Genomic DNA, 13,303 nt, shown 5'->3' on the forward strand with positions numbered 1-13,303 from the left:
ATAAATATTCATTATTAAACATTTCTTTAAAATGCGAAATGATTCTACTTGCCTAATGTAAAAATTGATTTTATTATGTGATGTATTTTTGCATTTGAAACTGTTTTTAAAAATAAAAAAAATTATTAATTAATCCTGCTAAGTTCTTCGAGACATGTTCGATTGCTGTTTTTCTGCTATTAAATAATTTCTTGAATTTGAAGAGAGTATAATCATAAAATAAGTAAAGTAAACAATAAAAATAAATTTGGTATTAAAAATAATGATATATCGGAAATTCTAGTAGTACATTAAATAATATTTTATGGGGTAATAATTCTTATAGATATCTTTGTTTATAATCAAGCCTAAAGCTCATAAAGTATTATATTGCTTTCTGACATTAATGCTACCACAAAAAAGAAAAAGATCAATTCTGTTTTTAATACATAAATAAATTTCATCGCTGCGAATCTTTCATCCTATACAATGGCATATTTCTACCTCTATTAGTTTCACTTCAGGGAGCAGGTGGAACGAAGATGTAAGACAATTAAATTACGACAATCAAATTATTTATACTCTTATAATAGTATCGATTACAAATGACGATGTCTCATAAAAGTGGAGGCATTGATTGCACGTATATGACATGGCGAATCGATAGATCTGGGATGCAAAAAAGCTTACCCGTCTTAACCTTGCTACGGTATCCAAATTTTTGTGTTCCAATTTCGCTATCGTTTCAACAAACAAAAACACTTTTAATGTTTTCAGAATGACTGGCATAAAATTGAAACGGGCAACTTTTTAACGATATAGGTACACGATAAAAAGAAAAAAAGAAACAAGATAAAAAATGCAAATGTTTTAACCGTGTGTCTAACAAATTTCAATTCTTTGAATATTATCAACGAGTAAAAAGAAGAGATCGTGCATTTTAATTATATTCCGTAAAAAATAAGGCGGATGCGTTTAACTAGTAATGAATATTATCCAAAAATTTCCACTATCCACTAAGAAAATTACCCAACCAAATTCGATCATAGATGATGAAATTGGATGGAATAAAACGACATCGGCTACAATATTTCGACTGTCTATTCCTCGAAGGCTGAAAGAGCGAAGCTCGAGGAGCGTACGGCGAGTAAATTAGTTTGGGAAACGCTGTCACAGAAGCGAGCATCGTCATATCGTATCACTGGGTGATTCGCACACCGAGAAGCCGGCTGGCTCGGTTACGTCGCGAACGGGCCAACGACAATGGACGCGCGACAGGAAGGCGGCCGTATCAAATGCTTAACAGTCGACACAATGCCACGTACACAGGCGTGCAGCTGCGCTCGCGAACGTGAGCCCAGGCCAGGCCAGCGTGCGGCACACGTTGTCATTTCCGTCGTGAAACATTTGACCACGTTATAACGCTAATATCGCGCGTCACCGTGTCAAGGGTGAGAGTTGAATATTTAATTCGCGGTATTGTCTGAGTCCTCGGTGCCGCTCGATTGCTTCTTTCTTTCCGTCTCCTCCGTGCACTCGGTTCCGACTAATTAATCGTGAGATTTCTTTTGCTGCTGCTTGCGTCACGAGCAACGATTCCGATAATGGATGGCGGACGTTCATATATTACGTAGGTATATACATCAACGTTCAAAACTTTTGAATCACTTATTTAACGAGAATGGAACTTGGATTTATGAATCGGATAATAGAAAAAGTAGCGAAATGCAGCTTTTTATATAATAGATATATTTTAAATTAGAAAATATGCCAGAGAGACTTAAGAGGTTTAGGTTATTACTTTATGCGACGCACGTATTTGCTGTTCTTCGGATTTCGATCGTTTTTTAATACTACGTTCCGTTGTGTTTTAAACTGGAATGTTCACGAAACGTCACGTTGAAACAAAGCGCAAACGTACTATTAAAGACGCGACCGAAACCCGAACATCAGCCACAAAACAAAATTAAAGCAACATTAAAATCAAAAATTATTAGCTGGTGTTTATTGAAAGTGATTTGAGATGCGTATGCAAATACGTTTTAGACACGAAATTTGATATTTGTCTCCGAATATGCTGCTATGAAAATACCTTTGCCATGTTTAAAATGATATATTGAAATAGTTAAGCTAGTGGAAATCTCTTATCAAATATATATTTTACAACATTTTAATCCCCTGTTGTAATATTACTCCTTTGCTCTATAAATACACGTAACGCGGATAATTAATCTTACTAGTCCATTTTGAGTTGCATTTCTCATGTGGGATTCATGAATTCGTTAGAACTGAGGTCGTACCCTCTCATCATCATACAGGAATGTCTCATGTAACGTATATGCGTTCTAAAATACAGTCAAATACACGTTTAACATAATAATATATTTACTGAATGCTTAATTTAGTAAAATTTTAATATTTTAAGCACTCGAACTATCCTTGAATAATAAATTTGATGGGATACATTTATTAATTATTTCATATTAATTATTTCATATAACACATTTATCTCTCAGCCGTGACATTCTAAAGCGTTAAAACTTTCTTACAAAACTTTCTTACCATTAACATTTATTTTTAATGGTATCAAAATAAGACATCATAAATCACAATAAATTATAAATCATAAGTCATAAATGATATGTCTCAAAAATTTAATAGATTTTAAGAAAATATAATTTTCTAGTGGAACACGATAAAGAGGGAAGGGAAGTATTATAATATTTGATGTTGCAGTGCACCACTTTTGCATTTAAATTATCTGTTTTTGAATCTGTGTTTATAGTTTATACGATTCATGAATAACTAGTCAAATCCATAGATATACCATCGAAACTATCTGGATATGTATTAATGCAAAATGACAGATAATCAGGTAGAGTATACGGAATATGCATCGATCGTTATTGTCATCAAGTCATTGGGTGTATCATAACACTAATGTTCCAAACAGACTGTAGATTGCGGATGAATACTTAATTTGTGCCGTTATTAGATTTCAATCGGGAAACAAGAGTTTATTCTTTCTTCAACAAATATTGAAAGTAGTTAATTACGTATACGCATAGGTATACGTATATATTGTTCATTATTCTTTCTGTTTGGTTTTGAACGTTCTATTAACTTTGAAAGAACACTATACCCGAAAAATGTTACCGGAACAGTCTGATGAATAGCGATTTAACGGTTTGTTTATAAATAAATAAAGATCTAATGTGATTCATGAAAATTAACAATTCAGTTATAATAAACACTGTCTCTCTGATTAAATATCTATTTTTTAAGCTTCCATTAACTAGATAGTTAACTTGAATTTTTTTGATTATTCGATCATTCGATTTTCAATTTCCATGATATTTCTATCATACCGTACTGGGTTAGTTAAACTGGTAATAATTCTAAGAGAGATAAAATATACGTTGACAAATATATGTAGAATACATTGGTTGGAGACTTTTGAAAAAAGTAAAAAAGGTCACAGTTTTAATATTTGTTGCAGGCGTAAGGCGATGGCCTGAATAGATCTTGTAAATTTGTCACAATAGTTACGTAATGGAAGCCGATAAATATTTTTGAATTGGCAACTCGCTCAAAGACCTAGTTACTTCTTACATTATCTAAAACTGTTGATAAAAATTTCATTCCTTTTTACTAACAAATTTATAACTATCATAGAAAGGTATTTATCGATACAACTTCCAGCTTGTGATTTGGAAAATGTTAGTTCAATTATGTAAAACGACGCACATGACGTGTTACTCTTATAGGAAAACGAATACAGAGTTACGCGTACCATGAAAATAAACTAATTTCATAAGACAAACATAAATGGTTGGTAATATTTCATAAGCCGAAGAGTTGACAGGATCTTCTAGCCCTTTGAATTTGATCAGAACATAAATCTCAAGGTATTGGTTGACCGAAGAAGCACCGCTCGAAATCTGTTCGATAAGGAGCAAAAAGGAAACGAATGGATGGATAAAATAACGAATTATGCAAATGAATTCGAATTCCATTAAGAAAGTTAAATCTATTCTTCAAACTTTTAGATGTACTCTTCATAAACTTTTTCGAAGGGTCTTGCTGCGAACACGTTGAATGGTAACCATGGAAAATTGGGTAAACCCGGCCGCCGGAATATTGCACGTTGTCATCAAAGGATTAATTGAAAATGGAGATGACATTGTCGCCGCTTGAAAATTACTGGGAATGTGGATTATCGGAGTGCCGGGTATAAACGTATGTGAGTAAACGAACCAGCACGCCAGAAACATTGTTATACTATCGCGAAATACTCGACCGCGTTACAAGGTTGATTTTGCAAACATACCGCAAACCGGACTTACATTCCGTACAAATGAGCGCCCGTGACTGGCAAATTAAATAATTTACCAGTGAATTTAAATTGGAATCGTACAGAGGAGAAATTTCTTTTTCGTCATTATTATTTTCCGTTCTTCCTCCTTTCCTATGAAATTGGTGGAACAGAACTTTTTCAAATCTCACGTTGTTGGCTAGAAATTTCACGTTGGATATAATTACCGAGTAGATTGTAGAGTATAAAAACTGATTCTGTGATTTCAGCTCTGTTTATAATGTCACTTCGAATTGGGATATTTGAATTGACGGCATTATGATTGCAACAAACCCAAAGGATAATCGCAAGTAATACGATAATTACCGAGGAAGTGCATTTTTAACACTGATTAATTAAGACAAAAACTTCATTTTAGTATACGTATTTCATTCTTATTGTTATTTGCAATACCGTTTTATATTTGCAACGGTAAATGAACAGCAGTAAAGTAACTATGTCAGGATAAACCACTAGATGGATAAATGAAGGCTGCAAGCTCTCGATTAGAGGTAAGAGGTTTAAAACTGAACTAAAACTATGAATTCAATGGTTGCTCCTTTAAAGTACTTGTGTGGTTGGAGCTATATTAGCTTATTGTTAGTAATAATACTAATTTTATTATACATGGATGCATTGATACGCAAAATGTAATTTCGCGTTTACGAGAGCTTACTATGTACTGTATGTATATGTGCGAAATAATTGAAGGATTCGAGATTAATTTACAACACCAGAGATTGTATATTTAGTACAATGATGTAGTAATTATAATGGCTACTAATAATATATAGATGCGTTATAGATAATTTCGAATTATTAGTTGTTGCATATGATACAATTAGCAATTATAGACTGTTATCTAAAGTATAAACTATTTAAGTTTCGTGTAATGATTTGTGTAAATGTCCTTTCATTGCTAATTGTTTAGTATCGTTTATAATATGAATATACGTATGGAAATTATGTAAAAATTTACCGTACTTTGGATGTAAAGTGAAATTGTTATGAGAGAAGATTTTTACACGCCACGAAATTCTCTATTCCTAAAAGAATATAATATATAATGTGTAAAAAATGAAATGCATATGTCAATAGAATTAGTGTTTAAGAAATTACAATGTTCATAGTATTATTTACATGTATGAATATGCACGTGAAATTCGCATTTTTGAAAATTTGCAATCCATATTTCAAGTAATTTAAATTTAAAATAAAATTGTTATTAAAACAAACCATTTTATATATAAAATGGCAATATTATATCAATATCTAATACTATATATATAATATTATTAACAATAGTGTTATGAAATATATAATATTAATAATAGTACTATGAAATATTCTCATTTCTTCCTAAAGAAATGTAATACGCATGTATACAACTATTTTAATTAGATGAAATTAATAAACTAATGAGAAACATTAAACAACATTAAACAACAAATTTCTTCGAAATGGAAATATATTCTTCTTATACTGTATCAAATTATTGTAAAAATTCTAATAAAGAAATTGTGGCGTTGCCATTGCGCGCGGGAAGTTAACTATCAGAATATGTAATTTTCGATAACAAAATATTTTGTGCGGTCATCAGAGGATTAATTGAAAATGGAAATGTCACCAGCACTGTACTGCAATTGTGAGTTCGTAGGTGGACACAGAAATAGGTGTGAATGCATGAAAGAGCAAACGACAGTAATAGGTATTGTATTGCAAAACAACTGGCAGCAGTGCACTTTCGAAGAGTGTCGTATGCGTTCGTTAATTAGTTTATTCGGTCTATTATTATTTGAAAACTCCATGTTGAGTATGTCGCGTCATTGTGTACAAGCGAACGCAAATAATCACCATTTCTTCTTCATAGATGAGCATAAATTGCATTGCAATTACATAGATTATTTTATCATAACAGAAAGAACACACTATCGCTCAAAAGTATATGAACATTCGTTGATTCTTGGCAAAATATATTTTAAGGACAAACAAATTAAATTTCTCCAATTTTATTCCTTATAATTATCATAGCTACGTGTAATAGCATGTTATGGTCCGATTAAGCCAATACGTAATAATAAAATTGGTTTGTAATTGTGAAACTTCATAGAAGTATTTTATTACTTGTTTTACCTTTAGATCCTCTAATTTTTGACGGAGTTTTGTTTGAAAATGTAATACTATTGCTCAGCGTTAATTGTGATTTGAATAAGACACAATTGGTTATTAAAGCGTATAATGTGTTAATAACGCATGTGTGATTAATTATATGCATTTAGTGCGCTTGATTTCCACTTAAGCTAGATTGGAGTTCAAGCGCATAACAGTGCAGCGTGTATCAGTGAATATTACCTTTTAAACATAATATTGATGACATCGAAAAGTATTTTAGATAAATATCGAGTAATATTGAGAAGAACGTAATCAAATGTCATTGATTCTTTAAATCTAGACGAACGCGTTAGTTATCGTGAATTATTTTCCGTCTATATCTCTTAAAACATTATTGTCAGTGATACATTCAAGCACGTCTAACTCATCTTTTATTCTTATTCCTACCTTTCTATCTCTAAGAAACGACAGTCCCGTATACACCTAATAAATCTAATAAAGTTGAAGGTAACAACGAAATAATAAGCATCTGTACATCGAATGTACATCGGAGGCAACTAACCGAAGCGCGTAATCCTCCGTGTCAGAATATTCCACATCGTTGTTAAAGGATTAATTGAAAATGGAGATGGTATCAACGCTGGTTTGAAATTGCCAGAATGTAAATGAATACAATAGACAGGCATAAACGCGTGTGCGCACGCGACAGACATTGTTAGTCCGTAGTGAGACACTCGACCACGTTACGCCACTAATTTCAAAGCGCATCACCAACCAGTTGATGACGTAATACATGAACACGACGTAGACGTAGTATCGAAACACATGTTTATCGCGTAACGAACCTTTTGATGCGTGAACAACGACTACGGGAAAAATGGAAACGAGAGTCGCGTGATTCACTGGCCGCAGGAAAATAAGGGATGAAAGTTATGGATGAACAGCGAGGCGCGAGATAATCGACATGGAACCGCTCGTTTTTTCCCTCACTGGAGCAAAAAGTCTGGAAAAAGTTATTTCCGTCGAATCGAGGAAACGTTCGTTCGAAAATCTATTTAGCCTATATCACCTTAGATGGAATATCGATATTCGTTATTGTAAATTGCGATATAATTGACAAGGATGTTCATGATGCTCTTTAGTAACTTTTTTTTACAAGACAGGAAATGTATATTGATAAAATTATTGTAAATTATAAAATTTCTTCTGATCTATAGGTATATTCGTTATAATTTGAAACTAATTGTGATTGAGAAATAAAACTCCTTTGGTAGCAGTTTCCGAATGGTGAACATTTTACCTACATATAAGTAACTCTTACGCTTTTTTTATGTTTTAATAAAAATTTAATATTTTTTTATATCATTTATATAAATGATCATAGATGCTATATTATAGATAAAAACAATATACCATTATTTTAAAAATTAGTTCTAACAAAACTAATATTTTTTGATATTTTCGGTTGAGAGTCGAAGAAAAATATAAAATGAAACTAGGATTGCAAGGCTTTGACTTTATTTCGTACGATAGGTACTAACCAACTATTTAAACTGTGCGACTCATTTACATGGGCCATAGAGAAGCCCGGCTATAAAGCAATCTTTAATATCGGCTATCTGGAGTCGCTATCAGTTCAGTATCTCTGAACTTTCAGAATCACTTCCGTTATGGTGCACTTAATTGCCATACGATTGTTGGAAAGACTATGAAACTACAGATTAAGAGCGTTGGTACGCTCATTTATTTTCAGACACATGGAAGGCAAGTATGACGTAATTGTTTGATATATTATTATTCTTTCAAAGGAATGTTCTTACAGCAAAGTACGGAAATCAAAAGAGTGAGAATTCACAAATAGACACGATTTCCTAATGTATCTATTTCCTTATTATTACATACTATGATAAAACATATTTCATTACATTTAATATAGTAACTATTGATACTATATTAAATGAATAATTTCTAATATTCCATTTCTTTACATTTACTGATTATCTTGAAATTCTATACAATAGAAATTTAATAAGATATATTACAATAATATCACTTGTTTATAATACTTTTCATACTAGATTAACAAATAACAGTGTCTTTTAAAATTTTAGACGGATACTAAATATAGTACACATCAATATTTTCAAATTTGATATTATTTGATATAATAAGAAAAATAATCCATGCTAATATTATAAAGAGAGAAGATCTGTATTTAGGCTTGTATGTGTATGTGTCTGAGGTAATCTCAGAATCAGAATTAATTAACAAGATACTACATGCTTATGGTTGACACGTACATTATTCATACTTCCCTTCCATTTTTGTTTCATATTACTCTTCCCTTCCCCTCGCTCGATCGTTTAATATTTAACTGACTAATTTAATGATTTACCTGGTTGTTAAATGATTGCTGCATGCTGGCCTTGAAATTTCAATTGTTTACTGAAATCTGTATTTCTGTTGCACTTGATTGATGGGACGAATAGCACATAACGGAAAGAGACGAATCGGTTGCCAATGAAACGCGTGCGCGCACGATCACACTTTCTACAAACATACCAAATATATTATCGTACAAAGATAAATTCCCTGTAACGTGATCCCGGGGAAATTATGTCTTACGTCGTTCGAAAACTTGGCAGAAAAATTGGCAAACAAACTTTCTCACTCACTCATCGAGACGAATTTGTACGTTGACAAACGCGACGATCGATCATTCTAATCGATATCGATTGGCGATTCGAATAGAACATATTCGAACTAGAACGAATTACCGATTCATAAATGCATCTTTTTAATTCTCTTTTTCCGATCGAATGCGCGTAAAACATGCTCGATGTTCGTTTATTAATGAAAACAGCGTGAAAAAATAGTTTGTCTGTCGTAGTATCATAACCGTACGGGGTAAATATTCGAAAATCGAAACGTGAAATCGATACAGTATGTAGGAGAGAGTTAAGCTACGTTCGACTTGAATATCGCCATTCATCAGGCAAGTTAACATATATTAATTACGAATATACTTACTCGTTGATCGAAATAATCTCTTATAATATGTTGCGTTTCTCCAACGAATTTTATAATCACTTTACGTCGATTTATACTCAACTCTGTAAACACTACGTGATCACTTTGAAGTAATTCGATTAAAACTATAGTACACATATACATTGCATAGTAAACGTTCGTCGCGACACGCCATCTGCGTATGCCCACGCATAACTGTCGCCATTACGAATGTGTCTCGGCTCGATATGTTTACATTTTGTGCGGCTTCGAATTGCGTCTCAGTTTTGGTATCTGTAAGTTTACATTCTGTTCGGCTCGATCGCGTTCGCGAAGAAAACATTCTAGTACGCAACGAACCCCAGTCAGGGTCGGTCACAAAGTGTAAAGTGTAAAATTTCGGTTACAAAGTGTTTTATAGTGCCGGTTCTAACGTGCGATGGAATCTAGGAGAATGCAGTGGAAACAATCGGAATTACGGTAAGTCCTTCGCTTCAATTATTGTCATATCGTGAATAGACGGTGGAACCGCCTATAACGCGAGGGATATGTTTTATGTTATGAGAAACAGCGTTATATGAGCCACATATATTATACGTACATATGTATATGGTACGAATTTGCGTTATACGGAAACACGTCATATGGAGCCTTACAAAATGGCAGAAAACGAATGTTCTCGAAAAACATACTGCGCCTATTTTGCTAACGTGTTTTGATTTTGACGCAATACAGATATTATACTATTACGATGAAAGGAACCTATCGATATAGCACCCAAAGCTATGCAGTACGTGGATAAGCCTAACATAATTTATAAAAATCATTTGTTGCTACTTCCAAAAGTATTTACCATTATATCCAAATTCGCGTAAAAAAACTTAAATGAATTAAAAATGTTCAGTTAATTAACAATCTATACTACAGAATAACATTTTTTATCGTTTGAAATGTGAATATGAAATTCCTCTAAAAGAACTAATTTTTTCTTTTTCAAGTTAGATATTTTAAAATAACTTAAAACTTTCATTTTTAATTTTAAGAAGCATATTAATTCGTATTAATCTTTCTGGTGCAGTGGTACTTAGGAATCTTAAAATAGGTACATGCAACAAAGTGGCTAAAAGGCAATCACGTATTAACATACCCACGTATTAACTTCAAACACGATTATTCCAGCTCAATGAGTCCAACCATCCTTTACAGTTTACCGCATAGCAGAATATTCTAAGTATGTATCTACATATGTACGTATATGTACGTTGCATATAAATGTATCCTTAATATTTACTGATCTGCTTGTACACCATGATCTATACTTTTTGTATCTTTACTTTCTTTATTAATATTTGGCGAATCATACCTCTTATCGCTGTAGAATGTCGTACGCGTTCTACAATCCTTGATAAGTATAAATAACATTCTATTTGAAGAAAAAGATGCAAGCAAAGGTCGATTTAAGTAAATATTTGAGTGCAATTGAAATAGAACTTCTACTTTATCAAAGTTGAGATTCTGTACTCGTTTAACAGCGAGCTTAAAATTGTATTTAAAGAGTGGGTTCTTTCAAAATTAAATTTTTCTTTGCACTTTCCTTCTACTCCTCTACTCGGAAATGACTTTACTTCGGTGTGCAAGTTCTATTAGGAAGTGACCTTAAATCGATTTCGTAACATTTTTTCAACAATCCCACACTTGTATATTTTATACAATTATACGTTTCTGGAATGGAAGGATTCCTGTTTGAGAATTTCACGCTTCGTGATACAAGTTTAAGCCAATTGAAAGATCTGCTTCGGAAATTAATCACGAGACACGAAATCGTTATTTCAATCGTATGAAATCGTAGCAGGTCTTTTCCAAGTTTTCTCAAGAATGCACACCGGTGCAGACGTATTATCAGGCGAGCTTTCCGAGTTCGGATGTATTCTTCATTGTTCGTGTTACAATCCTCACGAGCACGGTGTCTCGCGTGTATTTCCTCGAGAAACTACATCCCCAGACTTTCGCGCGTATACGTATCCGCTACTCAGCACCTACGCGAATACACTCAACAGGTTCGCGCGTCCACCCACACAACTTCCCTCCACGGTACATCCAACGCGACTCGTTTTGTTTTCCTAGCACTGGCTGCGTTTTCTAAAGGTAAGCAAAACAATTAAATCAGTAACGAAGAACTTGTCGCGCGCGGAGTCACAAGAGAGTAGCCCTTCACGGGGAAGCTTATTGTGGCTTCCACTTCAGATAAGTGCTGTACGCTTGTGTATAGTTACGTTCAGCTCCGCGAAGCAATGAATCTCTTCCGCATCGGTGATTGCGCATTCGCGAAAAATTGCTCTGTAATGCGATTCCAGGGAAAATAAATTCACTGAAATAGAAAGATGCGTATTACGTAAGCTGTAAGCAATCGTTAAACGATCGAAGATTCAAATAAGCCTGTATTCAAAGTACGCCACTTAACGCTTAAATGCACTTTAGATTAGGCTTTTCATACATCGTTAAGATTCAGCATACTGTTTAATTAAATTTAATTGGTAACGAAATAGATATCTGAATTACTGTAATCCAGCATACAGTAACAATGTATAGTAGCATACGAAAGTATTTGAATGTTTACCACAAAAAATTTCACCTCTGTATCATGTCTGCGTTTTGTAAAACTATCTTGAAATTTCATTAATTACTGCATTACAAAATGAGACGCGACTGTCGTGATTATATTGATAAAATTTGTAATCAATTTGAAAATGTACCTAGAAGCTACAAGATATTTACTGCAAATATGTATATTTAGTAAAAATTAGTATATAACACGAATAGTCACTTTAGGCATATGTATATTAACTAAGTATTGAAAATAGTCCTTACTAAATATTGAAACATTTACATTAATATAATAAATAATTGATTATTGAAATGCTTTTGCTAAATTGCCAAGTTGCTAAATTTACCAATGTAATCACGATAGTCGATAGAGAAAGATAACATTTCTCGAAATATATAATTGTTACACAACAGCAGAAGATTGGATAACATGTCACAATGTATTGAAAAATCCCTGTATGATAGATGAACGAATATTTATTTACGAGATATTAAAAAGAATATACGAAATTAACACGTCAAGTATCGAGTTCCAATTCTTGGTTGTAGAATTATAGACGTGCGATTGGTCTCAAGTACAGTTCTTTGTGCGAGTTAGGCGGAGGGCACGGAAGTGGTATTACACTCCATTCGCGATTTCAAAATTTTGATCAATGATGATAACGACGAGAACGCGGAGTTCTCGAATCGAGTCAGCGGGGACGATAAAAAGCATCGGTTACAGATTGCGAAGAGCCACGAGAATGGAATAGCTTGGGTGAAGGAGAGACTGGCGAGGGGTTAAAGGTGAAGGGAGGAAGAGATGGAAGAAGAGTGAGTTCGTATTAAGGGTAATGGGCATTATCTCCATCGATCCCGGCTCACTATCCTACCACCCGACTCCCACCTCGCCCATCACCCACTATTCCGGAGCTGCTGGATAGCTGGTTGGTTCGTTCGAGTTGGTCAGAGCAAAAACGCATGGGAATTCATCCGTCTATGGTGAACGGTGGATCATAAAATGCGGGTAACTCGACCAAGAGATATCGGTGAGCGCATGCGTAAATACCGGAACTCCGGTTTTTCTCTTGAAAAAATAATTACCCATTGAAATCAGTGGATTTGTTAATACGCTGCTCGTTTTCGCGTGACGGTAATTGAAAGAACGTGCAGCGCTTTTCTCTCTCTTTTGTTCCTTTCTTGTTTTTTTTTTTTTTTTTTTTGAATTCGATCGAACCTCCTATTGCTATCCTTAACTCGCAACCA

At 33.6% G+C, this 13,303-nt stretch overlaps 2 protein-coding genes and 1 long non-coding RNA gene across 14 annotated transcripts in view; 2 read left to right on the forward strand and 1 right to left on the reverse strand.

Annotated features, from left to right (window-relative positions):
• LOC139987909 (uncharacterized) overlaps window positions 1-13,303 on the reverse strand; it is a 586,680-nt gene that overhangs the window by 214,834 nt on the left and 358,543 nt on the right. The window lies entirely within an intron of this gene.
• LOC139988017 (uncharacterized) lies at window positions 1,276-5,455 on the forward strand. Of its 3 annotated transcripts, none has more exons than XR_011800008.1 (3): window positions 1,276-1,613; window positions 4,029-4,222; window positions 4,564-5,455. It is a non-coding gene; the product is annotated as an uncharacterized lncRNA (long non-coding RNA). The 3 variants fall into 3 exon arrangements; XR_011800006.1 differs by having other exon boundaries at window positions 1,276-1,609; window positions 4,564-5,454; XR_011800007.1 differs by having other exon boundaries at window positions 1,277-1,609; window positions 4,056-4,222; window positions 4,564-5,454.
• The window catches only part of LOC139987915 (uncharacterized), a 456,615-nt gene continuing 452,833 nt past the window's right edge, over window positions 9,522-13,303 (forward strand). For all 4 annotated transcript variants that reach the window (XM_072004735.1, XM_072004734.1, XM_074111754.1 and 1 more), the window contains exon 1: window positions 9,522-9,934. The gene's annotated coding sequence lies outside the window, so the exon portion shown is untranslated. The remainder of the gene's footprint in view (window positions 9,935-13,303) is intronic.

The sequence above is a fragment of the Bombus fervidus genome, chromosome 6, assembly GCF_041682495.2.
Source record: "Bombus fervidus isolate BK054 chromosome 6, iyBomFerv1, whole genome shotgun sequence".
Classification (NCBI taxonomy): domain Eukaryota; kingdom Metazoa; phylum Arthropoda; class Insecta; order Hymenoptera; family Apidae; genus Bombus; species Bombus fervidus.